The sequence below is a fragment of the Myotis myotis genome, unplaced genomic scaffold (genome assembly GCF_014108235.1).
Source record: "Myotis myotis isolate mMyoMyo1 unplaced genomic scaffold, mMyoMyo1.p scaffold_m19_p_4, whole genome shotgun sequence".
In the NCBI taxonomy this organism is placed as follows: Eukaryota; Metazoa; Chordata; class Mammalia; order Chiroptera; family Vespertilionidae; genus Myotis; species Myotis myotis.
In genome coordinates, this window is record NW_023416346.1 from 117,662,769 (window position 1) to 117,690,447 (window position 27,679).

General features: G+C 43.5%; 1 long non-coding RNA gene across 1 annotated transcript; it reads right to left on the reverse strand.

Annotated features, from left to right (window-relative positions):
- LOC118653736 lies at positions 1–24,298 on the reverse strand. The gene is made up of 3 exons (XR_004966876.1): positions 24,228–24,298; positions 17,539–17,648; positions 1–151 (listed from the first exon to the last, which is right to left on the reverse strand). It is a non-coding gene; the product is annotated as an uncharacterized LOC118653736 (long non-coding RNA).
- Between the last annotated feature and the right edge of the window lie 3,381 nt (positions 24,299–27,679).

Sequence of the window (27,679 nt, forward strand, 5' to 3'; positions counted from 1 at the left end):
ACCTTGAATTTCTACTTCTTTCTAGTCTTCAAGGTGTTGCTAGCATTTTCAATGTGTAGGGAATTAGGGCATGAGGATAAAGTGTAGCTGACCAGATGTGACCAGGAGGAGGGAAGTGAAAGGTCTGTTGATGTCCCAGACAGCTCTTGCCCTGGTGGGGGAATTGCAGAGATGTTATCAAAGGTTATTACCAACTAGAAGATGAGTAAATCTTGGAGAGCTCATGCACGGCATAGTGATTCTAGTCAACAATACTTCCAAATTCCTAAGAGACTAAATCTTAAATGTTCTCACCACAAAAATGATAATTATGTGGTGTCATAGAGGTATTAGCTAACACTAGGGTGGCAATCTTACTGCAATAGATAAATGTATCAAATCAATGTAGACACCTTAAATTTCCATGTTATATGTCAATTTTACCTCAATTTGAAAACTAATTTTTGAAAAACGTTACTGAGAAGAACATTTGAAAATGGCTAACAGGCCCGGCCCACGTGGCTCAGTGGTTGAGCGTCAACCTATGAACCATCGTCAACCTATGGTGACATTCAATTCCCAGTCAAGGCGCATGCCTGGGTTGTGGGCTCGATCCCCAGTGTGAGGCGTGCAGGAGGCAGCCAATCAATGATTCTCTCTCATCATGGATGTTTCTATCTCTCTCTCCCTCTCCCTTCCTCTCTGAAATCAATAAAAATATAGTTTAACAAAGAAAAAAAGGAGATGGCTAACAGCATCCACTTGGAATTTGAATTTACCTTTTAAAAAACACCCAAATACAACCAAAATCTACAACCATGTTACCTAAAGCGTGGTCTCTAGACCAGCAGCATTGGCAGGCCTTAAGCACCTATTAGAAATGCAGACTCTCGGGCCCCACCCCAGACCAACTAAATCAGAATCTGCATTTTGCCAAGATCCCCAGGAAGTTTGCCAAATGCAACTGTGAAAAATCTCCTGGTGAGCTAATAAAGAGCAGAGTCCCAGGCTAGTTACATTTAAATTTAAATTACTTAAAATTAAACAAAATTTAAAATCCAGTTCACTAGCCACATTTCAAAGCTCAAGAGCCACATGTGGCTGGGGGCCAGTCTATTGGACAGGGCAGGTACAAGATTTCCATCACTGCGAGAATTCTGTTGGACAGCACTGGTCTCATTGGTTCTCAATCTTGGCTACACATTAGAATCACTGGCCATAGTTTTTTGTGTTTTTTAAACAGGCAAAACATCAAAGTTTAATACATGTACATGGGGAGTTCATATAGGCATGAATATTACCAAGACATGTTGGACAAAGGAGAAGAGGGGGAACGGGATCTTAGATTTCAGAAGTGAGAACGGACAATTTACAGGTAGCTGAGAAAGAGCAGAACCCACATGGCAGGCAAATCCCTGCCTGCGAGGCCACTCAGAAATGATGGGACACAGGGAATCTACTAACAGGACCCTGCCCGAAACCCTCTTGTTTGTAAGTTTTAATACAGAATGCTTATGTTAGGCCTCCTCCCACAGGAATTGTATCTTCATAAGAACTTGATCTAGCGTTTTCTAATAAGATGACCGTTAGGAAAACCAAGATCTTGATCTTGATAAAACCTCTCACATCTTTCATGCTCAGACAATCACGTCATTTAAGTGTACTGAACTCCAGGCTGTGTACAATAGGTAACTTTGTGGCTATGACACTTTCTTCATTTTTTTATTAATTGAAAAAATTACATTAAAACACTAAGAAAAACTTTAAAAGATGTTATTCAACCATTTTGCTATTTCTCTGACACAGTCACTTTGATCAGGGTCTTACCTTCTTCTAGTCCTTGCATATTTGCATATTTTCACAGGTCATCCAAGCCTGGCAGTTTACAATTACAAAACTGTTTCTGACTCATAGACATGACTCTAACAATCTCCCAAGAGTCACTCAACTAAGTTACAGTCATAGAGTGGCTCTTTATGGAGATTTGCATAGTGGGGCATTTTTATTTGCTCTATCTCCTTGTTCCAACAAGAGCCCCTGGTAGATCTACTTGACATTGAACTACAGAAGTGCCCCCTTGTCTTCAGAATATATTTTCCAAGACCTCCAGTGGATTCCTGAAACTGCTGATTGTACCGAACCCTATATAAACTATGTTTTTTCTTATACACACATATTTTTTACTTAAAAGAAGCACTTTATGGCTTCTCATTGGCATGTCTTAATTGCCAGCATCTCTACTCTTGCACCTTGGGGCCATTATTAAGCAAAATAGGAGGGACTTCAATACATACACTAAGATACCACAACAGTTGATCTCATAAATGAGAAGCTACTAAGTAACTGACAAGCATCTATATTGTGGAGATTTGGGCCAAGGGAATGATTCACATCCTGAGCAGGCAGCATGAGATTTCATCATACTACTCAGAACAGTGCACAATTTAAAACATGGATTGTTTGTTTCTAGAATTTTCCATTTAATTTTTTTTTTTTTTTGGACTGTGGTTGACTGTGGGTAACTGAAACCTGAGAAAGCCAAACCACAAGAGGGGACTGACTACTGTATGTACGTAGAAACAACTTCCCTCTGATCAACCATTCCCTAACGCAGTGTGTGCATTCAGACTCTCCCTCTTGGGGGTTAGTAAGGAGTGGCCCATATTCTCAATGGGGCTCAGTCCTAGAGGTGGGAGAGAGCTGATGGCCCTGCATGGCTGGCCACTGTCCTTACCAGGCTAGGACTAGGGTGAGGCAAGTGCGGTGCTCACTCTCAGAGTCATGCGAGTGCAGGGTCAAACTTTCACTTCAAATTTTGAGACTGTGCTCATCATGGGTGGGTTTTTGGCCTTAATTCTGATTTTTTAAAAATATTTTATTTTAAAATTTTAAATCTTGATTACAGAAGCTTTTTTGTTTGGTTGGTTGGTACTCATTAACTGTTGTGCAAGTACCTCACTCACCTCACCATATTCCCAAGCCCTGGTCCTTTCCACCAGGTTCCTTTATCTCTCATTCAAATAGAGCCTACTGTTCAAGATGTCAAGTCATAACCTGGAGAGTATTATGCTAAGCGAAATAAGCCAGTCAGAGAAAGACAAGTATCACATGATCTCATGTAAATATGGAATCTAATGAACAAAATAGAACCAGGGGCATGGATACATGGAACAGACTGTCAGCTATCAGAGAGGAGGTGGATGGGGAGCTAGATGAAAGAAGGTGAAGGATTTAAGTATATATATCTATATATATAAAAGGCTAAGCTGACTCGCACATGCGCAATACATATAAGGCTCTCGCTGGTGCCAATCGCATGCGTGTGTTTCGATCTGTCATTGTCGATCGTGAATTTGGTTGACACTTCTATTATAGAGAAAGGGCGAATAGCGATATTAAAATATTTCTTCTAATTAACTTCCTTTCAATGTGCATGAATCTGTGCATATGCCCCAACTGGGAATCGAACTGTGACCTCCTGCTTCATAGGTCGATGCTCAACCACTGGGCCACACCAGCCGGGCCCACTGGTTGATTCTTGTATGGGGCCCTGACCGGGGATGGAACCCGCAACCTTGGCATATCAGGGGGACACTCTAACCAACTAAGCTACCCAGCCAGAGCAAGTGCTGAGGGATTCCTAAGGAGTAGGGGCACATTCTAAATTCCATGTTGTCAAGAGGCAGAAGCAATATAATAATTCACAATTTTCTTTTCTTTGAGAGATGGGAATATTAAGAAGGGGCTGGTATTGTGATTGGTAAAGGAGCAGCAGTGAATCTTGTTAGTCAAAGGTGAGGGATGTTAATCAGTTTCCTTGTTGAGAAATGGCCTTGTTTCTGTCTACTTCCAACATGGACATTATTTTCTATGAGCGCTATTTATCTTCATTTAGGAACATTAAAACCTAGCTACCAACCCTAGCCAGTTTAGCTAGTGGATAGAACGTCAGCCCATGGTTCAATTCCGGTCAAGGGCACGCACCTCGGTTGCAGGCTCTATCTCCAGCCCTGGTTGGGATGTGTGTAGGAGGCAACCAATCAATGTCTCTTTCTCACATCTGTCTCTCCCCCTCCCTTCCATTCTCTCTCTGTCTCTCCCCCTCCCTTCCATTCTCTCCCTAAAAAAAAAAAATAAAAAGAGCTAGCTAACTACCAGCAAGGCTGTTTTCCACGTCCTCAGTCTCTCCTGACAAGGTCAGCTGGCAGGACATTAATCTGTAGGGTCCAGGTCTGCAGCAGTCAGGGCAATCTTCCCTTGAACTGCTGGACTGGTCATCAAGGGAATGACTTTTGTTGTTCGCAGATGCACCAGGAGGTCCTAGGAGTCTCTTGTCATGTGTTTGGGACATGTGTTCAGGTAGTTCACTGTAGAAGCTTCTCCCTTTTACCAAGAGTAGCTCAACTGCCCAAAGGCCCGCCTGAGGCAGAAGCAATATACAAAAGCCACCTCAAAATGGTCCACCCCAGACCAGAGGAGGGGAGCCTTTACCGCCAGGCCATCCTCATGTGGACTTGCCAGAGTGACTGAGCAGTCCCCATGGGTGTCCCCTGCCTGGCAGATCTTAAACATTTCTTCAATATGCAGGAGATTAATGGATAAATTAAAACATTGTTTTTTGTTTTTCTGTTTTGTTTTGCTTTTTAATTCTCACCCAAGGATATGTTTTGACTGATTTTGAGAGAGACAGGAAAGGAGAGGGGTGGGGGAGAAACATCTATCAGTTGCCTCTCACACGCACCCTAGACGGGTATTGAACCTGACACCTTTTGGTGTATGGGACAACACTCCAATTTAACTGGGCCACCCAGACAGGACAAAAAAATGTGTTGCCTCCCTGAGAGTTTCCAGTGATTTATATGACCACCATGTTAGCAGGATCAAGTCCTAAAGAGGATGAAAAACTTTACACCTGACCTGGCTGACCTGGCTTTGCCTAGATGACATCCCTGGCCTCTTAGAGCTCCTATGAGCAATCAGCCAGAGCTCTGCCTCTCTCTCCCTGGCCACAGAGAGAAGGTTCTGTCTTTGTGGATGAAGGCCCTCTGCAAATGCATCTGCCCATGGACCCCACCCACTGTGGGCCCAGTAACGAGAAGAGAAATAAAAGAGAGAAGGAAGAGCCCAGCCAATGTGGCTCAGGAGTTGAGCATCGACCTATGAACCAGGAGATCAGGGTTCGATTACTGGTCAGGGCATATGCTCGGGTTGCAGGCTCGATCCCCAGTGTGGGGTGTGCAGGAAGCAGCTGATCAATGATTCTCTCTCATAATTGATGTTCCTATCTCTCTCCCTCTCCCTTCTTCTCTGAACTCAATAAAAACTATTTAAAAAAAAAAAAGAGAGAGAGAGAGAAGGGAGAGAGACTAGCTTTATCCTGCTCATAAGCCATCAAATCGGAAGCTTCTTGGGGAGTTCTGGACAACGCACCCCTCTGTTTAGCAGTGTAATTCCTGGAAAAACTCTGGACAGTAAAATATAAGCACTCAGCAGGTTAAGAAACACTGGCCAGAATTGAAAAGGAGCCCAGAATGGAATGATTGAAACTGGTAATGTATATAAATAGCTGAGCCAGTCTGTCTCTTGTTCAAAATCCTATTCTATTTGCGAGCAATTTTCTTCCACTTCAAACTCTCTCATTACATACCCTTTCATTCAAAATGTTCATTCTCCCCCCTCTTGTAATTTAACCATCCACTAATCATTTCTGGGATGGAAACACATATTCCTAAGTAAAACTCGTCTGAAGAGCTGAATTAAGCAGACAGTGGGTTTGTTGCTGTAATGTCTTGTCCAGTGGTTAATAGAATTGCCAATGAAGAACTTTTTCAAAGTCTTAAAAATGATCCATGATAATGTTTATGTGCAAACTAAACTTTTGGGGGCCAGATGGGGATTTATCTTTCAGCAATTAAAGTAAAAAAAAAAAGGCCAAATAATAAAAATATGTTGCCCCAAGATGATATTTACAAAAATGACTTCATAGTATACAGTAAACATAGAGTGCAACTCTCATTCCAATTAAAAAGGACATATGGATTCTAGCCTTGGGTGTTCTGGTTACCAGCTAAGTGACCTTGAACACATGTCTGCATATTCCACCGAGTTTGTAATAAAAATTATAGAAATCTGATCAACAAATACAAAGAAGATAATAGCAAAGAGGTTTTATGTAAAGAAGAGAAAATTAATGTGGTGGGGCAGGGAAGAAGTCAGATATTCTCTGGCTGGTTTTGTCTACCATGGTTTCTCTCTAGCTTCCCCTAGGGCTCCAGCGACTATCTAATCAGAGTAATTTATGGTCTCCTTAGCAAAACTAACCTCTCAAGGACGTCAGCAGTGAGCAAGACCAGCTAAGACTTTCCCTTTTGAAGCTGAGAGATAAACTAGTATTTGGCTCCAAATCATCTCATTTTAAAATTTTAAACAGAATCTACATATGGTCAATAATTCCCACTGAATCCGATGTCATCCTTTATCACTCTTGAGAAGTAATTTTAAAGATCTGAGTATTTTGAGAGCCTCCACTCCCTTCTGTCCCTACAAAATAAAAATTTCCCAGGCTATAGAATGCATAGAGGGGCTAATTCTTTACCCCTTCCCATATTCACAGCCTTTTCCATGTAATTTTTTAAAAACTTACTGATTTTAAGAGAGGGAAAGAGAGAAGAGAGAGGGGGGGATGGATAGAGGGAGGGAGCAAGAGAGAGAGAGCAATTTGTTGTTCCACTTGTTTATGCATTCATTGGTTGCTTCTTGTATGTGTCCTGACCAGGGATTGAATCCAAAACCTTGGCATATCAGGACAATGCTCTAACCAACTGAGCTATCCAGCCAGGGTTGCCACGTAATTTTGTTGTGTCCTCTGCTGTGGTACTCAGCCAGGTGCAGAGCCTGGATTTGTGGGGCCCAGTGCAAAATGAAAATGAGGGACTCTGTTCAAAAAGCAGCAAATGAGCCCTTGCGAGTTTGGCTCAGTGGATAGAGCGCCAGTCTGCAGAGTGAAGGGTCCCAGGTTCAATTTCAGTCAAGGGCACGTACCTGGGTTGCAGGCTCGATCCCTGGCCCTAGGTGGGGCACGTGCAGGAAGCAACCAATCTATGTGTCTCTCTCACATCGATGTTTCTCTCTGCCCCCCCATCCCTTCTACTCTCTGTAAAAATCAATGGAAAAATATCCTCCTGTAAGGATTAACAACAACAACAAAAAAGCAGCAAATGAGTGCCATGTCACCTACTTAAATATAGAGCTTTTTTCTTTCTTCCACAGTCTGTCTCTCTCTCTCTCCTCTCTCAACTTGTCATGGCAGTTTTATTTGCTATTTAATGTCATTCTAAGTAAACACACATTTGTTATCAGCATGAATTTTACACTTCATCTTTATATTTTGTAAGAAGTGACACCTGGGGCAGAGCACAGGAGGCAGGGACCCCTGTGCAAAGATAAACATGCCGTGTCTCCCCTGGACTGAGGACTCCTAGACTAGGGAGGCAGTGGCATATTTATCTTTGAGTCCCGGTGCTGGGCATGGTGCCTGCTACATAGTAAGCAATAAATGTATATTTAAGGGGGAAAGATAGGGAGGGAGGAAGCAAATGAGTTTGAAAATCAGTTCTGCTTGTGAGAATGTGGAGAAGTTGGCACACTTACACATCGCTGGTGGGAATGTAAAATGATGCAGCTGCTTTGGAAAACAGTCTGGCAGTTCCTCAAAAAGTTAAACAGAGAGTTCCCACAGGACTCAGCAATCCCACTGCTAGGTATATAACCAAGCGAACTGAAAGCCAATGTTCACACAAAAATTTGTACATGAATGTTCATAGTAGCATTATTCATAACTAGAGGCTCGGTGCACAAAATTCATGCATTGGTAGGGTCCCTAGTGGCTGCTGGCTGGGGCCTCCCTCCCCTCAGCCGGCCCCGCCCCCTGGTTGAACTCCCGAACAACTCCTGGTCGAAGGGACAATTTGCATACTATGCTTTTATTATATAGGATAGGCAAAAATTAAAAACAAGTCAAATGTCCATCAACTGATGAATGGATAAACAAAATGTGGTCTATCCATACAATCAAATATTATTCTGGGTGGGAAAAGAATGAGGTACTGATTCATGCTACAACATGGATGACTCCTGAAAACATTATGCTAAGTGAAAGAGGCAGTCACAAAAGACCACATATTGTATGATTTCATTTGCATGAAATGTCCCAAATAGGCAAATCTATAGAGACAAAGCAGATCAGTGGTTGCCAGGGGCTGGGCAGAGGGTGAAATGGGGACTGACTGGGTACAGAGTTCCTTGTTAGATTCATGAAAATGTTTTAGAATTAGATAGTCATGATGTTTGCACAACTTTGTGAGTGTACTAAAACCACTGAATTTTATGGTATGTGAATTACATCTCAATTTCAAAAAAAAAAAAAGGACTGCTTAGGGCCATTTCTTATTAATGGTTTGACCTTTGAAAAGTATGCAACCTCTCAACTTCAGCTTCCTCGACTATAAAGTGACGAGAAACAGTACTTAACTCATAGACTGTTTTGTGAGGATCAAGTTAGTCTTCAGGGCTTCTGCTGTTACCCACCGCCCTCAGGTTCAGAAGGATCCCTGGACGGATTTATGGCAAACTGACACAATGGGGGAGTAGAACATGGAGGAATACTAGGTGGTCAGATGGAGCTGGCTGAAGCTGCTTCTTGGGAAGGGCTCTCTTCCTTGGGGGAACCAGGTGAAACCCGAGGGGGGGGGGGGAGAACGAAAGAAAAGCATTGCCTGCCCAGTCTTGGCTGTGCTCTAGGCTATAAGGGGCAGAGTAATAGGGCTTCTCAGGATTTCTACATGGTCCAGCCGCCTTCGACACCTTAGTGTGGAACAGTGTGAACAGTGTACACGATGTCTGCTGCACCCAGACACTCAGCAGGAATAGTTTCAGGGAGGAGTGGGGGAGCCCCAATGTCTGGCACAACCAGGGCTAAACAGATTCATGTGGCAACCCAGGTAGCAAGGATCAAATACCTGTTCAAACAAAATGTCCTTGAATTTTATTTGCTCAAAAATATTTTTTAAAACATATTTTTCTTGATTTCAAAGAGGGAGGGAGAGGAAGAGAGATAGAAACGTCAATGATGAGAGAGAATCATGGATCGGCTGCCTCCTGCAGCCACCCACTGGGGATCCAGCCCACAACCCGGGCATGTGCCCTGACCAGGAATTGAGTTGTGACCTTCTGGTTCATAGCTAGATGCTCAACCACTGAGCACACCAGCTGGGCATACTCAAAATTATTTAATGAGGGTGAGTGGTAGAGATAAGGAGTGTTTTGGATTTCCACCAGGGGGCGCTGTCTGCCTCCTTGGTCACCACACCAATGTGCCATAAGAAGTACATGTGGAGTTAATTGGTACCATGTGACCAATTTATTATAGGAAAGTTTTAACACCATGTGACTCCCCCACTCTACACTTTTAGTCCTAAATTTTCCTCCAAACACTGGTTCCATGTTTTCAGACTTCTGTTTCCTATTTCTGCCTGGATGTTCTGCTGACACCCGGAACTTACTATACCCCAAAGTGAGCTCATCATCTTTCCCTTCCAAACCGAGTTTCTTATCTCAGTATGCAGATCTAGGACAGCCAGTTCTATTCTGCAGAATGTGAACTGCAAAAGGGTCCTCGGCTGGAACCCCGTCACACGCTGTTCCCCAAGTCCTGCACCCAGGAGAAAGCAGCATCTTATTCTATTCTGCACAGAGGTCCCATAGCGGCTAGCAGTGGTCCTGGGCCCCACAGTCATCTCAGGTTTTCAAGCTGGTCATTTGCCTGTGATTGCTTTTCCCTATTCCATGTCCACCATCATCTGAGAGAGTCAAGATCATATTTTTTTTCCTGAAGATCCATCACGAATGTTGTCATTCCCACCAACTTTAAATCAGCTCTTTTCCATCCAAATTTTAAAAGCACCCTGCTACTAGTATACTCTTACTGAAGCATTTATCCCTTTCTGATTGGTACTCAGCTATTTGTATGTTTGTGTGATTAAGAAAAACCCATAGCGTTAAATTTACTGTCATAAACATTGTAAGCATACAGTTCAGTAGTGTCGAGTATATGCACCTTGTTGTGCAATGCATCCCTAGAACTTTTTCATCTTGCAATATTAAAAACTTTACCTCCATCAAACACCAATTCTTCCAGCTCTTGGTAATTACCTTTCAACTTTCTGTTTCTATGATTTTGATTACTCTAGATACTTCATGTAAGTGGAATCATACAGTATTTGCCTTTTAATGGCTGGCTTCTTTCATTTAGCACAATGACCTCAAAGTTCAACCATGTTGTAGCATGTAGCACATTCTATTATTATGTATATATTACATTTTCTTTATCCATTCATCTGTCAATGAACAATTGGGTGGATTACTTCCTCCCCTTTGCTATGGTAAATAATGTTGTGATGAACATAGATGTGCAAATATCCTGCTTTGAATTCTTCTGGATATATACCCAGAACTGGAATTGCTGGATCATATGGTAGTTCTAGTTTTAATTTTTGAGGACTCTCCATACTGCTTTCCATAATGGCTGCACCATTTTACATTTCTACCATGATGCACAAAGGTTCCAACTTCTCTGCGTCCTCATCAGCACTTATTCTTTTCTGTTCTTTTGATAATGTTCTAGCTATTTCAGAACAAGTTGCTGTATTTGTTTCCTAGAGCTGCTGTAACAAATAACCACAGACTAAGTGGCTAAAAACAATAAAAATTTATTCTCTCATAGTTCTGGAGGCCAAATGTCCGGAACCAAGGTGTCAGCAGAGCTGGTTCCCTCTAAAGCAGTGGTTCTCAACCTTGGCTGCACATTAGAATCACCTGGGAATCTTTTTAAAATCCTGATTTCTGGGCCACATCCTCCAGAAATTCTATTTCTTTGTTACTAATGTTGTGGCCCCACCCCATAACAAAGAAACAGAATTTCCGGAGGATGAGGCCCAGAAATCAGGATTTTAAAAAGATTCCCAGGTTGCCGAACCGGTTTGGCTCGGTGGATAGAGCGTCGGCCTGCGGACTCAAGGGTCCCAGGTTCGATTCGGGTCAAGGTCATGTACCTTGGTTGCGGGCACATCCCCACTGGGGGGCGTGCAGGAGGCAGCTGGTCGATCTCTCTCATCGATGTTTCTAACTCTCTAATCCTCTCCCTTCTTCTCTGTAAAAAATCAATAAAATATATTTAAAAAAAAAAAAGATTCCCAGGTGATTCTAATGTGCAGCCAAGGTTGAGAACCACTGCTCTGAAGGCTCTGAGGGGGAACCCATTCCCTGCCTCTCTCCTAGACTCTGATGGCTGCTGACAACCTTTGGCATTCCTTGGCTTGTACCAGCACGAGTCTAATCTCCTTTTACCTCCTGCACATGGCCATCTTTTCTCTGTCATCTCCTTTTCTAACTCTTATAGGGACACTGTCACTGGATTTAGGGCCCATTCTAATGGAGTGGGGGACACAATTCAAGTTGTCATTGTAAGCTTCTTGAGATCAGGATCTATATCATGTCATATTTGTTTATCCCCAAGTTCCTAGTACAGTGCCTTAAACAGAGAGAGTGCTCAATATGTGTATTGAGTTAGCAGATGGATGGACTGATGGTTGGCCGGGTGATGGACATTTCCTATCCTACTAGACTGTCCCCTACTGCAGTCAGAATTGGGAAGTGTGCTTTCAGGATTCACATACCCCACAGCAACTTGATCATTCCAGGTATGACTTTAAAAATACAGCATACAGCCCAGCCAGCGTGGCTCAGTGGTTGAGTGTCATCCTATGAACCAGGAGGTCATGGTTCGATTCCCAGTCAGGGAGAGGGATAGAGAGTTAGAAACATCAATGAGAGAGAAACATCAATCAGCTGCCTCCTGCACACCTCCTACTGGGGATGTGCCCACAACCAAGGTACATGCCCTTGACCAGAATCGAACCTGGGACCCTTCAGTCCGCAGGCTGACGCTCTATCCACTGAGCCAAGCCAGTTAGGGCGAAAATATATTTCTTAAAAATACAGCACACAGAGGGGTCAGAGTCAGATAGAGATTTGAAGATGGTATATGCTGGCTCTAAAGCTGGAAAGGGGGCCACAGCCAAGGGGTGTAGGTGGCCTCTAGAAGCTGGAAAAGGCAAGGAAACCCCTATGTCAGGGTTCTGACCTCCAGAGCTATAAGGAAACATCTGTATGGATTGTTTCATTACAACCCCACGATACTTGGATTTGAATGGTTTCCAGACTCCACGGATACCTGGGAAATGATAGAGACCACAGGTAAAGGTACCCATGGCAAGGTCTGCAAGGTAACTAAAAAGAGATGGGAGCCTGGCCACAGTAAAAGTTCTGGATCCAATCATTGATATGGATGAAGAGATCAAGGCAGAATACAACATTTTGCAGTTTCTTCCTAATCATCCCAACGTTGTAAAGTTTTATGGGATGTTTTACAAAGCAGATCAGCGTGTGGGAGGACAGCTGTGGCCAGTCCTGGAGGTAAGAGGCTCTAATTGGGTAACTATCCACTCAGAGCTCTGGGGGCTCGCAGATGTGTTTTAGCCTAAATACTATACCATACACATTTGAGAAGTCGGTCCCTCCTGTGTGTCCCAGGTACCTCACCAGATGTGGCGTCTCCTCCACAGTTCTTATAGGTAGGCTATATTCTAAAAATGTTCATGTTTCTCGGCTTCAAATTTTTAGTAATTTTTTTCTTCTAATACTGAGTAAATACAGGAATTCAGTTGGAAAAGATGATTATTTTCTTCCCTATATTGAGAACATTTTGTAGAAAACATAACTGCAATTCATTTTCAAAAATTGTTAGCCCAAGATTTACTTGGCTCACCAAGTTTGGAATGGCCCATTTATGTTCATTAATCCTCATCTTGGATTGGGTTTTCTCAAAATTGATTCTCACAGCCCAGCCAGCATGGCTCAGTAGTTGAGCATTGACCTATGAACCAGGAGGTCATGGTTCAATTCTGGGTCAGGGCACATGCCCAGGTTGCAGGCTCGACCCCCAGTGTGGGGTGTGCAGGAGGCAACTAATCAATGATTCTCTTTCGTCATTTATGTTTCTATGTCTTTCCCTCTACCTTCCTCTCTGAAATCAATAAAAAATATTTTTTTAAAAACTGATTCTCACTTTAAATGAGTGAATTATATGTTACATATAAATTATATCTCAATAAAGCTGTTACCAAAAAATACAGTGCACAGCCCGGCCGGTGTGACTCAGTGGTTGAGCACTGAATGAAGAATTAGGAGGTCATGGTTCAATTCCCAATCAGGTCACATGCCCAGGGTTCAGGCTCAATCCCCAGTGGGGGGCATGAAGGAGGCAACTGATCAATGATTCTCTTATCACTATTGCTTATCTCTCTCTCCCTCTCCCTTCCTCTCTGACATCTATAAAAATATGTTTTTTAAAACATACAGTGCACAGAACTCTATGAAAAAATACTCAGGGTTTCATAGCTATGTAGCTTCAATGAAAAACTTCTCTTGGTTCTTGCAAATATATCCCAGATGAAGTCTGTCTGGCCTTGGGAGATTAAGGTAAACTTGGCTGAAACCCCAAGTTTCACAATGAGAGTCCACAGCCCTCCCCACCATTTCTGCAGATTGTCAACTCTCTACTTCACGGTCCTAATTTGTTGCTCTTGTGTGTGTTCTGATTCCTTTCCTTGCCAAAGGTCAGACCCTTTACCAGATGCTGCACAAGATCGCCAATCGCCTCCCACCACAAACAGTTTGTAAGTTTAGAACTTCACTAAAGATTTGGGGGTGACACAGCACATCCCTCTTGCCCACTCACTCCACTTTCTCCTTGTTTTACTTTTCTCTTCCCCTGACCCTCTCTGGTTCATAACATAAATTCCTTTCCTGTCTCATGCCAGGCAGTTCTGCTCACACTTCCACCCCTTGACATCTCAACTTCTACTCTAAACAGGCTTCTTTTAAAAATGTAAGGAAGGCAGGAGGGCAGATAAGGGGAGGGGGAGGGAGGGAGAGAGAAAGGGAAAGAGAGGGAGAGGGATAGAGGGAGAAAGAGAAGGGAGGGTGGGAAGAAGGGGAAGAGAGAGGGAGGGAGGAGGGAAGGAAAGAGAAAGAGGAGAAAGAGAGAGAGAAAGGAAGGAAGGAAGGGAGGGAGGGAGGGAGGGAGGGAGGAACTTTGAAGGAACTGGGATCCTCTAAGAGGAATTCTCATACCAGCTATTAAAATAACATTTTCTTTTCTTGTATTTTATAAATATTAATAAGTTAAAGTTGGAAATTCTTTACATTGGGAGAGAGTTTTAACAACAGCCTTTGGTCCACTCGCTGTAGACTTCCCCCAAACCTTGGCCTTCTTACCAGAATGAAGCAATCCTCTTCTGGAGTTTACATTTAATTATAATTGCAACTGTCATGATGATTAAGCCTCTCCCTTTGTCATTGTCTTTTCTTGGCATCATTTCTTTGGCTCAGCTTGCATGCTATAGACCGCTTATGAATCACAAAGAATCTGTGCTTTTTAACTGTGGCGAAATCATAGGCAGTTTTTTGTTTATTTCCAGAATCAGTTCCAAAACAGCTGTTAAATGTTCATCCTTGGTTTTGTCATCTTATTTCGGGGAATTGTAACAGCAGCATCTTCTGTTTCTAATTCTCCTGAAGAGAGCAAAAAAGAACTCCCCAAGATGGTGTGCTGAGCATAGGTGATAGTTAATGACTTGTTTCCTCTCGTTTCCTTAATCAGGAAATTTCATAGTTCAGCAGGGGCGAGGTTCCCATGAACGTGGACCTGACCTAAGCCAAGCTGTGTGAAACACTCGACCATGAAAACAGCTTGCTCTGCAAGCCTCAGAGTGTTCCAAACCCGGGCCAACCAGAAGCTTCCATTTGACACAGTGGTGAGGAAAGCTTGTAAATGTTTCATGGTTAGTGATGGTTCCATCTCAAGTAAAATCAATCAGCTGCAAAGTACAACATGAAGTCGTCAATCATCTGGTAGATAGGACGCAAACTGGCTGGCGAATTTTACTTTAGGGCTATTTCCTTCGTAAAAAACTGCTGTTGAATGATGGACACACTTAATACCTTGTGGGATGAAGAACTACTCAGGACAATCAAGACAAATTGCGCCTTGTGTAGGTACAAGATATGCTTAGTTTAGAATCATTGCTTGAAGGCTAACAGCTTACCAAAACGGCCATTTTTTAAATGTCATGAGCCATGTTTAAATGGCTTTTTACCAAAGGTTTTCACACCATAGCTGTACACTGGAATAACCTAAGGAAAGCTTTGGGGAAAAAATAGTGGTAACTGGACTATACCCCAAAGATTTTTATTCGCTGGTGTCGAGTGAAACCTGGACAGTGGTCTTTTGCAAGTGCTCTCTGGGAAATGCTAATGTACAGCCAGGATTAGAGCCGCTGCTTTCTGAAAGTCACAACTGCAAACAGCCTTTGAAACCTGTGCGCTGTGTATGGGTACACATGTTGTGGTGTGCATACTACAATAAGTCAAGCATTTTATATTTGCCTGTCTTTTAAGTAGAATTTGTTCTATCAGAGATAAATTAGCCCATGACAATCTTTGGCAAACCTCACACTCACTTAAGTGTTCTCTCTTTCTCCTCCTCCTCTTTCTTCTTTTTCTTCTCTCTCTCTCTCCCACTCCTTCTCTCTCCCTCTCCCTCTCTCCCTCTCTCTCCCTTTCCCTCTCTCCTTCTCTCCCTCTCCCTCACTCCCGCTCTCCCTTTCCCTCTCCCTCTCTCCCTCTCCTGCTCCTCTGTGCACAAGTTTCCTTCTTTCACAATGTCTGAGCTTTTACATCTCTGCTGTCCTACACCCCAGATGGAACGTGAGTCTCACAGAATTAAGCCTCTAATTTTCCCGAGAAAGAGATTCTGATTGCCCTGGCTTGGGTAGGGTCTCAACCTCAGACAGTTATCTGTAACCAATGACATAGGAATACCTGTACAAACACTCCTCCCAGAGGGAATCACCTTGAACAACAGGAGCAAGGGTGAGGGAGTTTAGCGGGACAATGACTGGTGGCAAGGGAAATCACTGGCTTTGGGGCGAGGTAGACACTTCTTGTCCGTGGGACAATTCAAGTTAGCTACTGGAGCATGTTCCTCTTTACTCTGTCCATTACGTCTTTTCTACTTGTTCCTTCTGACTAGCTTACCTGTGGAGGATCTAAGCTTTGGCTGATTTTTTTAACTCCTAGAGGCTCCCAGGCACTGAACCAGTACCATATGGGAGAAAAAGAAGGGAAGAAGAGAAGTACTTTTATGCCACAGAAAGAAGAGAATTAGACCAAGGAAACAATAAGTATATTTTAAGCATCAAAGCATGACACATTATTTCCAAGAGGGGAACTGGATTAAGAAAAGAATAGTACATATTAAGCATGAAAGCTTGATGGATTATTTTAAATCGCTCCCTTTGAGTCATTTTTTTCAGACCAAATGACTCAGCCACCAAGAGATTCTTTTGTTATATGATCAATCCTACTTTATTGCTAATATGGCAAGTTCAAATGGTGATGTAGTTCTGATTAGATGTTGCATTGATGAAGCAGCCTGTTTCTCTGTCCTTATGTTCATTTTTTTTATTTTATTTATTTATTTATTTATTGTTTAAAGTATTACAAATAGTACTACATATGTCTCCTTTTTTCCCAATTGACCTTCCCCATGCCCTCACCTCTTCCCAGTGTCTTGTGTCCACTGGTTATGCTCATATGCATGCATACAAGTACTTCGGTTATGCTCACTTTTTATGAAGCATTAGCTTCCAACAGTGATGCCTGAATCTATAAAACAGACCCATCAGTATAATTGAAAAAAAAAAAAGTAAGTTTTTGAATTTGAGTGTCAGATTGTAAGTTTTTTTGTGGGTTTTTTGTTTTGTTTTTTATTAATTCTCACCCGAGGATATTTTTCCATTGATCTTTAGGGAGAGTGGAAGAGAGAGGAAAAGACAGAGAGAAACATCTATGTGAGAGAAATGTACTGACTGGCTGCCTCCTGCACAAGCCCCGACCAGGGCCCAGGCTGGGGAGGAGCCTGCAACCAAGGTACATGCCCCTGACCAGAATAGAACCAGGGACCCTTTAGTCCACAGGCCAAAGCTCTATACACTGAACAAAACCAACCAGGGCTCAGATTTTAAGTTTTTATGGAACAATGTTAAGCGAGATAGAACAATAGATATATTTAGGAAAAGGTCATATGTACATTGGTTAACATTCTGGCTTTGTGGCTTAAGGATTCAAACCCTGGTTTCTGCCTCTTTACTAGCTGTGTGATCTCCAACAAAATACTTAATTTCTTATCACAAAATAGGAATAGGAATAACACTGCCTCTGAAGAGTTGGGCAGGGTTTACTTGAAATAATGGATTGTATCCATTAGGGACTGGACTGGACTGCAAACAACAGAATCCCGGAGTAAAATAGTTGCTTCAGAAGACCAGGAGATTAGTTTTTCTCATTCACCAAGAAGCCCAGAGGTAGGTAGTCACTGACCTTGGTTAAGGGACTCAAAGTTTTCAGAGCCGAGGTCTTGGTAGTTCCTGTAATCTTTCTCTCATGATTCCAAGATGGCTGCTGCAGTGTCAGCTATCATATCCATATTCCTGACAGTGAAAAAGAGGAAGGGGTGGTGATTCAATCAAGGCAGCAAAACTTTTCCAAGGGAGTTAACAACTTTAAGTCACAGACTAAGTGCTATAACAAATAAGCCCCACTCATCAGTGGATTAACACAACAGAAGTTTATTTCTCTTGCCAAGGTCAATTGATAGCAGGGGGTGGAGGTTAGGAGAGAGGAATCGAGGCTGGTCTGCTTAGTACAGTCATGCAAGGACCAGTTTAGCATATGGGGCTTCCAGGGTCATGAATATCCCACCAACAGACAGAAGAGAGAGCATGGGGAGTTGTGTAGGAAGGTTTATGGATCAGGCTAGAATCGAGGTACTGTATTTTTGTTCATATTTTATTGGCTAGACTTCAGTCAAGTAGGTCCATCCTATATAGTAAAAGCCTAATATGCTAAGCGTCTGGTTGACCAGTCGGCTGTTCAACCAATCAAAGAATAATATGCTAATGATATGCTAAGGCCACTCAACCACTCACTATGACATGCACTGACCACCAGGGTGCAGACGCTCCCACTAGCAGGTTAACTTGCTGCTGGGGTCCTGCTGATAGGGACTGAGTGAGATGGGCCGGGCATGCCCTGGAGCCCTCCCGTGGTCCCTCCCCAGCTGACCAACCTCCTGCGTCTCTCCTCAGCCCCGATCATGCACTGGTGGCGTCCCTTGGCCTGGCCTGCGCCCTCTCACAATCCGGGACCCCTTGGGGGATGTCGGAGAGCCAGTTTCAACCCCATCCCGCAGGCCATGTACCAGGCCTCTAATATAGATATAAAGGGGGTCAGAAAATATAGTCCCTGAATGGACAGTCTTTCCCAGCAATGTGTCTATGCCAGCCGTGGGCAAACTATGGCCCGCGGGCCGGATCCGGCCCGTTTGAAATGAATAAAACTAAAAAAAAAAAAAGACCATACCCTTTTATGTAATGATGTTTACTTTGAATTTATATTAGTTCACACAAACACTCCATCCATGCTTTTGTTCCGGCCCTCCGGTCCAGTTTAAGAACCCATTGTGGCCCTCAAGTCAAAAAGTTTGCCCACCCCTGGTCTATGCCATGGAATGGAATATGGCTCTCGGGGGGTATAGCTATCTCTGCCACATTGGAGATCCATAGTAACTTCTACATAAATAGTACTGCCTCGAACTATGGCACTTGATCACCCCTGTCTGCAATAAAGGCTGTGAAATGTGACTTTCAGCCAGTATCACTGCAACCCTGGACAGCTTAGGTTTCTCTTACTAAGGAGGAAGAAATTGTGTAGGCAAGTGGTGGTGTCTGCACAGGCGAGGAAAGTGCTCAGCACAGTGCTGGCACTCAGGAAATAGTCAGTAAATGCTGGCTATTGCCATTGCTATATCTTTCTTAGGGAAAGAGGTATTGTCCGACATAGCTGTGTCTCCATCTGTAAATCACTCACTCAGCATTCTGGTTTATTGAGTGCTGCACCTGGAATCATAAGGAAGACCTGGGTTTAAATCCTGCCTTAACCCCTTACAATCTTCTCTGAGCCTCAGACTCTTTATTGAAAAAAAAAAAAAATGGGGAGGTTTAAGCCTGCCTCGCAAGTGTGTTGTGTGGATTCACTGAGATAATGAGCTCGAGCAGGCTCGAAGCATGATTTCGTACATACTATGTACACACTATTAAAATGGAATCCCAAGTGGAAGCAGCTCAAATGCCCATCCACCGTGGTTTATTTCCTAGGGCCACTGTAATAAAGCACCACAAACTGCAGCTTAAAACACATTTATTCTCTCACAGTTCTGGAGGCTGGAAGTCTGAAATCAAGGTGTTGGCAGGGCCAGGCTCGCTCTGAAGGCTCTAGGGCAGTGGTCGGCAAACTCATTAGTCAACAGAGCCCAATATCAACAGTACAACGATTGAAATTTCTTTTGAGAGCCAAATTTTTTAAACTTAAACTATATACGCCCTAACCGGTTTGGCTCAGTGGATAGAGCATCGGCCTGTGGACTGAAGGGTCCCAAGTTCGATTCCGGCCAAGGGCATGTACCTTGGTTGCGGGCACATCCCCAGCAGGAGTGCAGGAGGCAGCTGATCGATGTTCCTCTCTCATTGATGTTTCTAACTCTCTATCCCTCTCCCTTCCTCTCTGTGAAAAATCAATAAAATATATATATTTTTAAAAAACTATATAGGTAGGTACATTGTTATTAACTTAATTAGGGTACTCCTAAGGCTTAGGAAGAGGCACACTCAAGGAGCCAAAGAGCCGCATGTGGCTCATGAGCCGCAGTTTGCCGACCACAGCTCTAGGTGACAACCCTTCCTTTCCTCTTCATCTGCTGGTGGCTGGTCAGCCTTGATGTTCCTTGCCTTTCAGCTGCATCACCTCCAGTCGCTGCTACTCTGTCATCACATGGTGTTGTCCCTGTGTCTCTCCTCCTTGTCTTATAAGGACACCAGTCATACTGAATTAAGGGCCCACCCTATTCCAGTATGACGTCATCTTAACTAATTACATCTGCCATGACCCTATTTCCATGTTAGATCATATTCTGAGGTCCTGAGGGCTAAGACTTCAAAGTATCATTATGGGGGGGTGGGGGGGAGGTGACACAATTCAACCTATAACATTCATAAAATGATGATTGGATAAATAAAATGTATGATATCCATATAATGGAATATTGTTCGGCAATAAAAGGGAATGAAGTACTGATACATGCTACAACCTGGATGAACCTCGCAAACATGATGCTAAGTGAAAGAAGCCAGACACAAAAGACCACGTATTGTATCATTTCATTCATATAAAATGTCCAGAATAGACAAATCTATCCACATGGAAAGTAGATAATGATGTCTAGGGCTAAAGGGGGGTTGGTGAGTCACTGTCAAAGGGTACGGGGTTCCTTTTAGGGGGCACAAAAATGTTCTAAAACTGACTGTCGTGATAGTTGTGCAAAGAAAATGAGGAAATGGAACTTCACGGTTTTAAATAAGTTTAAGCCTCTAACATTCAATAAATTACATTTCCAGGTTCCTGAAAGGACCTATACAGATCATCCAATAAATGCTGCTGGAAAGCTTAAAGGAATCATGGGTTAGGAAGAAAATAAGACTTTCAGGCCTTCTTTCCAGCACCCTTCCCCAAACTCCTCATGGGAGCAGGGGGAGACTTAGCTGACCAAGGGGATGTGGTGAGAACTGACATCCACTGTGATCTAATTCTATGCTCTTTGCTCAGTATCTGAAAGTCTCCCTAACTAGGAATGGGATGAATTCCTCAATCTACAGCAAGGGTATCACCCTGTATCTGGATTTAGCGCAATGTTTCGCACTCTGCCGTCATGAGCAGGAGTAACCACACTGATTTCTCTTCCTTCAAACCTAAATTTGCCCATAAGAGTTCTCTTCACAGGTCAACGTTAGCAAACTATTCAACATCCTATTGTAAAAATTTCCATCAAATTATCCCTGCAACGTCCCCAAATGATACTAAAATGTGAGACATCTCTTCTGTTATCGCCGGACTGTTATTTAAACTTATTTCCCATACCTAAATAATCCAACTCCATTTCATCTTCCACAGAGGAGGGGCAGGGTCTTTCTCATTTTCACATAGAGAAAAGGTCATGGAAAGCTGCGATGCTGCCCTTGCGTGCTGCCACATTCCTGGCCCAGGGCCCAGGGCTGCCTGAGCTACAGAGAGGAATAAGACCAGAAGCTGCTCTCAAGGATCTTGGGATCAGGTTGACGACCGTGTGACTGGTGAGTGAAGTAGAAAGAACTAGTGCGACTGAGACGTGTAACTCCAACTGCCTCCCAAACTGCCCCGGGTCCCTTGTATATCTTTGTGTCCCTCTCTGGATCTTTTTAAAAATGGATTTTGATGCCCTAACCGGTTTGGCTCAGTGGACAGAGCATCGGCCTGTGGACTCAAGGGTCCCAGGTTCGATTCCGGTCGGGGGCATGTGCCTTGGTTGCAGGCACATCCCCAGTAGGGAGTGTGCAGGAGGCAGCTGATCGATGTTTCTCTCTCATCGATGTTTCTAACTCTCTATCCCTCTCCCTTCCTCTCTGTAAAGAATCAATAAAATATATATTTTTTAAAAAATGGATTTTGAGAGAGAGAGAAAGGAGGAGGAAGAGAGACAGAGATCAACTTGCTGTTTCACCATTTATACGTTCGTTCATTGGCTGATTCTTGCATGTGCCCTCATCAGGGATTGAACCAGCAACCTTGGCGCATCAGGACGATGCTCCAACCAACTAAGCTACCCGGCCAGGGCCCCTCTCTGGATCTTTAATGATTTGGTGAAGCATTCCCATGAAAGTTTATCTGGGTCTCTCTTCTTCTACCTCCACCTTTGAATAAGTAACACTTCTTTTTAAGGTGACGCCTCTCTTCCTTCAGTCCCCAAATCAACGGGCAATTTCTTTTGTTTCCAACTGCCCCAGGGCTCAATACACATGTCTGTTGCATTAACAGGAAGAAAATGGAACTGAAAGCCAGTGTGCCTGATTTGTAAAATAAAAATGAGTTTCGATCCCAGTAGCTTATGTATTATTCTCGTAAGGACCAGGTTTACATCGATCACCTTCTCCATGCCAGTCAAGTGTGGAATGTGGTGAGGTTAGAAATGTAATTGTGTAGACATAAAAAAATGCATCTCTATAACCATCATTGGGACACTTTTCTCAAGATGCTATCTCGGTGTCCTTCAGAGCAATAACTGTACCAATTGAGATGTAACAGGAGCAACTTAAATGCTATGCCTCGTTTACTTCTGGTAAAACTAATGTGCTTCAGAACAAGACTATTGCTCATGACAGAAGAGGCTGTCACAGAGGCTGCAAACGCTTTAAGACCATTAAAATGCCAGCCATGCCTGCTGTTCAAATATTCTTCAACTTCTAATGTAAGGCACCCGCACCTAATAATGTAATTGTGTTATTCTCTCTGATAGCTGGAATCTATGTAAAGCCAAATGCCTGGGAATTATGGATTGTTGGGGCTCTGGGAGTCCAGGAGACAGATGAGGTAGATAAAACATGTTATTTTATACTGGCACATTCAATATTTGTGCTCAGTTATCGTTTATGTGTTGAAATGTATTCAAAGACAAAAGGACCTGAAGTGTGTTCTCTGGGGTGAATTGAGGAAGAGGTTGGGGAAATGCATAAGCCACCTGGAGATCTAAACTCAGAAACCTCTCCTAGCTGGTTTGGCTCAGTGGATAGGGCATCAGGCCTGTGGACTGAAGAGTGCCGGGTTCGATTCTGGTCAAGGGCACATGCCCGGGTTGCAGGCTTGACCCCCAGTGTGGAGTGTGCAGGAGGCAGCCAATCAATGATTCTCTGTCATCATTGATGTTTCTATCTCTTTCTCCCTCTTCCTTCCTCTCTGAAATCAATAAAAATACATTAAAAGTAAATAAATAAACTCAGAAACCTATGTGGCTGGCATGGCTCTGTGGTTGAGCATCGACCTATGAACCAGGAGATCACAGTTCAGGGCACATGCCCAGGTTGCCGGCTCGATCCCCAGTGTAGGACTTACAGGAGGCAGTTGATCCACGATTCTCTCTCATCACTGACCTCTCTCTCTCTCTCTCTCTCTCTCTCTCTCTCTCTCTCTCCCCTTCTCCCTTCCTCTCTGAAATCAATGAAAATATATTGAAAGATAAATAAATAAATAAACTCAGAAACCTGAGAGAGAAAGACTCACACACCTGTCCTCCAAGCTATTTTCCAGGTTAAATTTTCTCTAGAGTTGACTGCCCATTATTGAATCAGGAAGTTGTCATCTTGATAAAACAGCCTTCCCCACCCCACCCCTCACCCCCCCGGAAGGCACAATTCTCTTCCTGATGATCAAGCAGAGCACAGTTGGAAAAAGGCAGCAGAAAAGGGCAATTTTAAAAGCCAGTGCGGTGAAAGGTGATGCTGCCCCGCCACACGGGGGAATTATTTCCGTTAGTGCCTGCCTTGGGAGGGGCACACTTTAGGTTCAGGGACCCCATTGGTACATCGGGGCTTTGACTGGGACATGGTGCCAATTCAAACTGTCACACAGTCCAGGGAGGGGGGAAAGGCTTAAATCCGTTTCTATTCTTCAATAGAAAGCAATACTGTAGTTTAAATTAGCAAGGCGCTGCTGAACCACTATTTAAAATGCGTTTGCACTGACATCCCAAAAAAGGGGTTTTTTTTCCCTTGTTTAATTGCACTGTCAGTGTGGAATGCTTTCAGTTAAAACCATTCTGAGGTAGACCTTTTAATAGAAAGTGACAATTTAAATTGCCATGATAACAGCGTAAATGGTGCTTAAAGTCATTACTAGACTGATGTCACAGTTGGCTCCAGACCAGTTTGTTAAAGCCAAAGAAAAGGTGTTGGGGGAAGGGAGGAAAGTAACTAAATGGTGAATCATTAATTCCTTTTATATTCACTGTAATAACATTAGCCGTGATGAAGTCATCTGGCTCCCAATGGATGCAATGTACGTTTCTATTGAATTCCACATTATTCGGTTCTAATGTTGCCCTGATGAATGCCTAGTACTCAGGAATTGCTCCAATCACAGGCACTTACTTCTCTGCAGTTACTTTGTTTTCTTGTCTTCGCTCCCATGGTCCAAAGAGGAGAGCTGTGGCTTCCATTTGCTGGTTGGAGTTTCAAAAGCATAAGTGCTAGATTTATCTATGGCCTGTCTTTCCTCTTCCTTAAATAAGTCAGATTCTCCTGGAAGCTGTTGGAATGGCTCTCACTAGCTTTCAAGGAGCTCTGCTCTGCCCCCAGAGCTGAAGGTGTCATGTCATGTGAGTTGAGGTCAAGGCCACTTGAGCAGTGCCATTGGTCAAACTTGATTGGTTTAAACAAACCAACTGGTTTGCTGAACCAATGATGTCACATCTGGGGGCCCAGTGGGTGGGGGCACCATAAAACCTCAGGCAGAGTGGCTCTGTGAACCTGGAAAGGTGCTCATAAGTGGATTAAGGGTGAGTTTGGAGTACTGGGGACAATGGGAGGGATGGTGACAGGGGCTGGGAGAAATGGATGAGGAACAGAGAAGCCTGTGGGATTGAGGGCCACTCAGTCACCTTCACAGTGTCTCACTCAGATGTCTCGGTTCTGAAACACCCCCCCCCCCTTAAAGTAAGTTAATCATTAGGCACAACAGATCAACTAGCTTATTATAAAATTACTAGAGGCCCGATGCACAAAATTTGTGTATGGGTAGGGTCCCGAGGCCTGGCTGGCAATCAGGCCAATCTGCGGGGTGATCGGCGGGGCAATTGGGGGTGCCCCCCTGCTGGCACCCGCCTTGGCCAGCCTGGTGCCGCCCGCTCGCCAGTCCTGCCCCCCACTGCTGCCGCCAGTCGCCTCCCTCTGCGAGGCCCCCTGCTGGCACCTGTCTTAGCTGGTCTGGGGCTTGCAGGCTGGGGGCAGCTCCTGAGTTGAGCATCTGCCCCCTGGTGGTCAGTGCACATCATAGCGACCGGTTGTTCCACTGGTCCTTCCACAGTTCAGTCAATTTGCATATTAGGCTTTTATTATATAGGATTTTAAAATCCAGGGTGTGGCCCTGGCCGGTGGCTCAGTTGGTTAGAGCATTTTTCGGATACACCAAGGTTGTGGGCTCAATCCCCAGTCAGGGCACATACAAGAATCAACTAATGAATGCATAAATAAGTGGAACAAACAAACCAATCTTTCTCTCTCTCCCTCTCTCTGTCCCTTCCACTCTCTCTAAAAAAAGAAAATTAATAAGTAAGATACAGGGTATACAAAAGTAGGTTTACAGTTGTGTGTATGCAAAACAGAGTTGATTCTTGTATTATTATTTATTATTGTATTATTTTCCATATGAACAACTGTAAACGTACTTTTGTTCCCACCCTGTATGCTGCACATTCCTTTTCCTTACATAAAAAATTACCTCAAGGAATTAATAATTATAACTGGGTTCACAGCAGAAAAATATACTTCACATTGTAAACTTAAAACATTATATTTAGGACTGGGTTTCTGAAGTTTCCTGAGCTCATACAATTTCAGAGTTCTGGGAATGATTCTATACCTTTAAAATTTTCCCTAAATCAGACATTATAATTTCTGGAATTTCCATCACTCAAAATTGGAAGTGATCATGGTGACATGATATTAGGGTCTTAATTTGGGGTCTGGGATGGGTTACAGAGAGACCATGAAAACCATACACAAAAGAGAGAATTGCTGAAACCGGTTTGGCTCAGTGGATATAGCGTCAGCTTGCGGACCGAGGGGTCCCAGGTTCAATTCCGGTCAAGGGCATGTACCTGGGTTGCGGGCACATCCCCAGTGGGAGATGTGCAGGAGGCAGCTGATCGATGTTTCTCTCTCATCGATGTTTCTAACTCTCTATCTCTCTCCCTTCCTCTCTGTAAAAAATCAATAAAATATATTTTTTAAAAAAGAGAGAGAGTTCATTTCTTTCATCAGAATGAGAAAGGAGCTTGCAAACCAAAAATAAAAAAACCAGTTAAGAACCATTAATCCAACATTACTTTACTAAAAACACAAAACACACACACACACACACACACACACACACACACACACACACCAGAAAACAGAGGCCCAGAGAGGTGGCTGACTTCCCAAGGCCCCTGATAGCTCTTGGCTGATCTAAAGAATCCTGGTCTCTGATTCCCAGTCCCAAACTGCTTATTAAACTTTTTATAATTCTTCTTCCTTTTGCAAAACAATGCATACTCTAGTGCTGTGCTTTTCTGAAAGTCGCTCTCCTGGCAGCCTCAACTCCCTGGGACACAGCTGTCCCTGGCAGAGGCAAAAGGGGCCTTGGAGCCACTAAAATTAGTCACGACGTTCATGCACGTTGGTCCACGAAAGAAGCACCCCAGAGCTCACCTTCCACGCCCTTCATTTGCTTAACAACAACTTATTGAGCTAAATCATTATTGATGCTTTCTTTTTTTCTTTCAAATCATAAGAGAAAGTTTCTTTAGCAAGTTACAGAGGTAGTAGAAATGAGCCAGCTGGGCTGTGGAGGCTCAGGAAACAAGTTCCAGAAGCAGAAGAAGGGCCCTTGGAGGTTAGGAGAGGGCAGGGAAAGGCGGAAAGCGCCTATCAATGCTTTCTTTATACATAATTCGGACAAATTTTGTTCTCCAGTTTCACGGAAATAACAGCAAGTTAGATGAAAGGGGACTGCAAAAGGCAAGGACATCGATCCCAAATTGTGAGAGACTCGCCCACAGCTTAACAGCAGAGGGAGAGCAAGACAGTGTCATAGAGTGAAGACTCTGAGCCATGAAGCAGACGGCAATGACTTCTCACAGTCTGTCTGGTTGGCTGAACCAGTGAGATCACATCTGGGTGGGTGGGAGCGCCATAACATCTGGGAGGGAACACAGGGATGGGCACAGTGCATTTTAGAAAGTTCTGTATTTACAGGGTTAAACTGCATGGCATGTGATGAAAACACACGTCCACTCAAAAGCTTGTATAAGAATGTTCATAGCACCACCATTCAGATGACTCAAAAGGTGGAAACAATCCAAATGTCCATCAACAAATGAATGGATAGATACATTCACCAACAGATGCCTGCAGCATAGCCATACAATGGAATGTTATTTGGGCTTAAAAAGGAATCAAATAATGATGCTACAATGTGGATGAACCTTCAAAACATTATACTAAGAAACCAGGACCATATAGTATATGATTCCATTTATATGAAATGTCCAGAATAGGCAAATCTATAGGCAGAAAGTAGATTAGTTATTGATTAGAGCTGGAAAGGATGGGGGGAAGGAGACCATAACTAAAGGATATAGGGTTTCTTTTGGAAGTGATTAAAATGTTCTAAAGTTGCCTGGCCAGTGTGGCTCAGTTGGTTGGAACGTCATCCCATGCACCAAGGAGTTGCAGGTTCGATTCCCAGTCAGGGCACATACCCAGGTTGTGGGTTTGATCCCCAGTCAGGGCACATGTGAAAGACAACCAATCAATGTTTCTCTCTCACATCAATGTTTCTC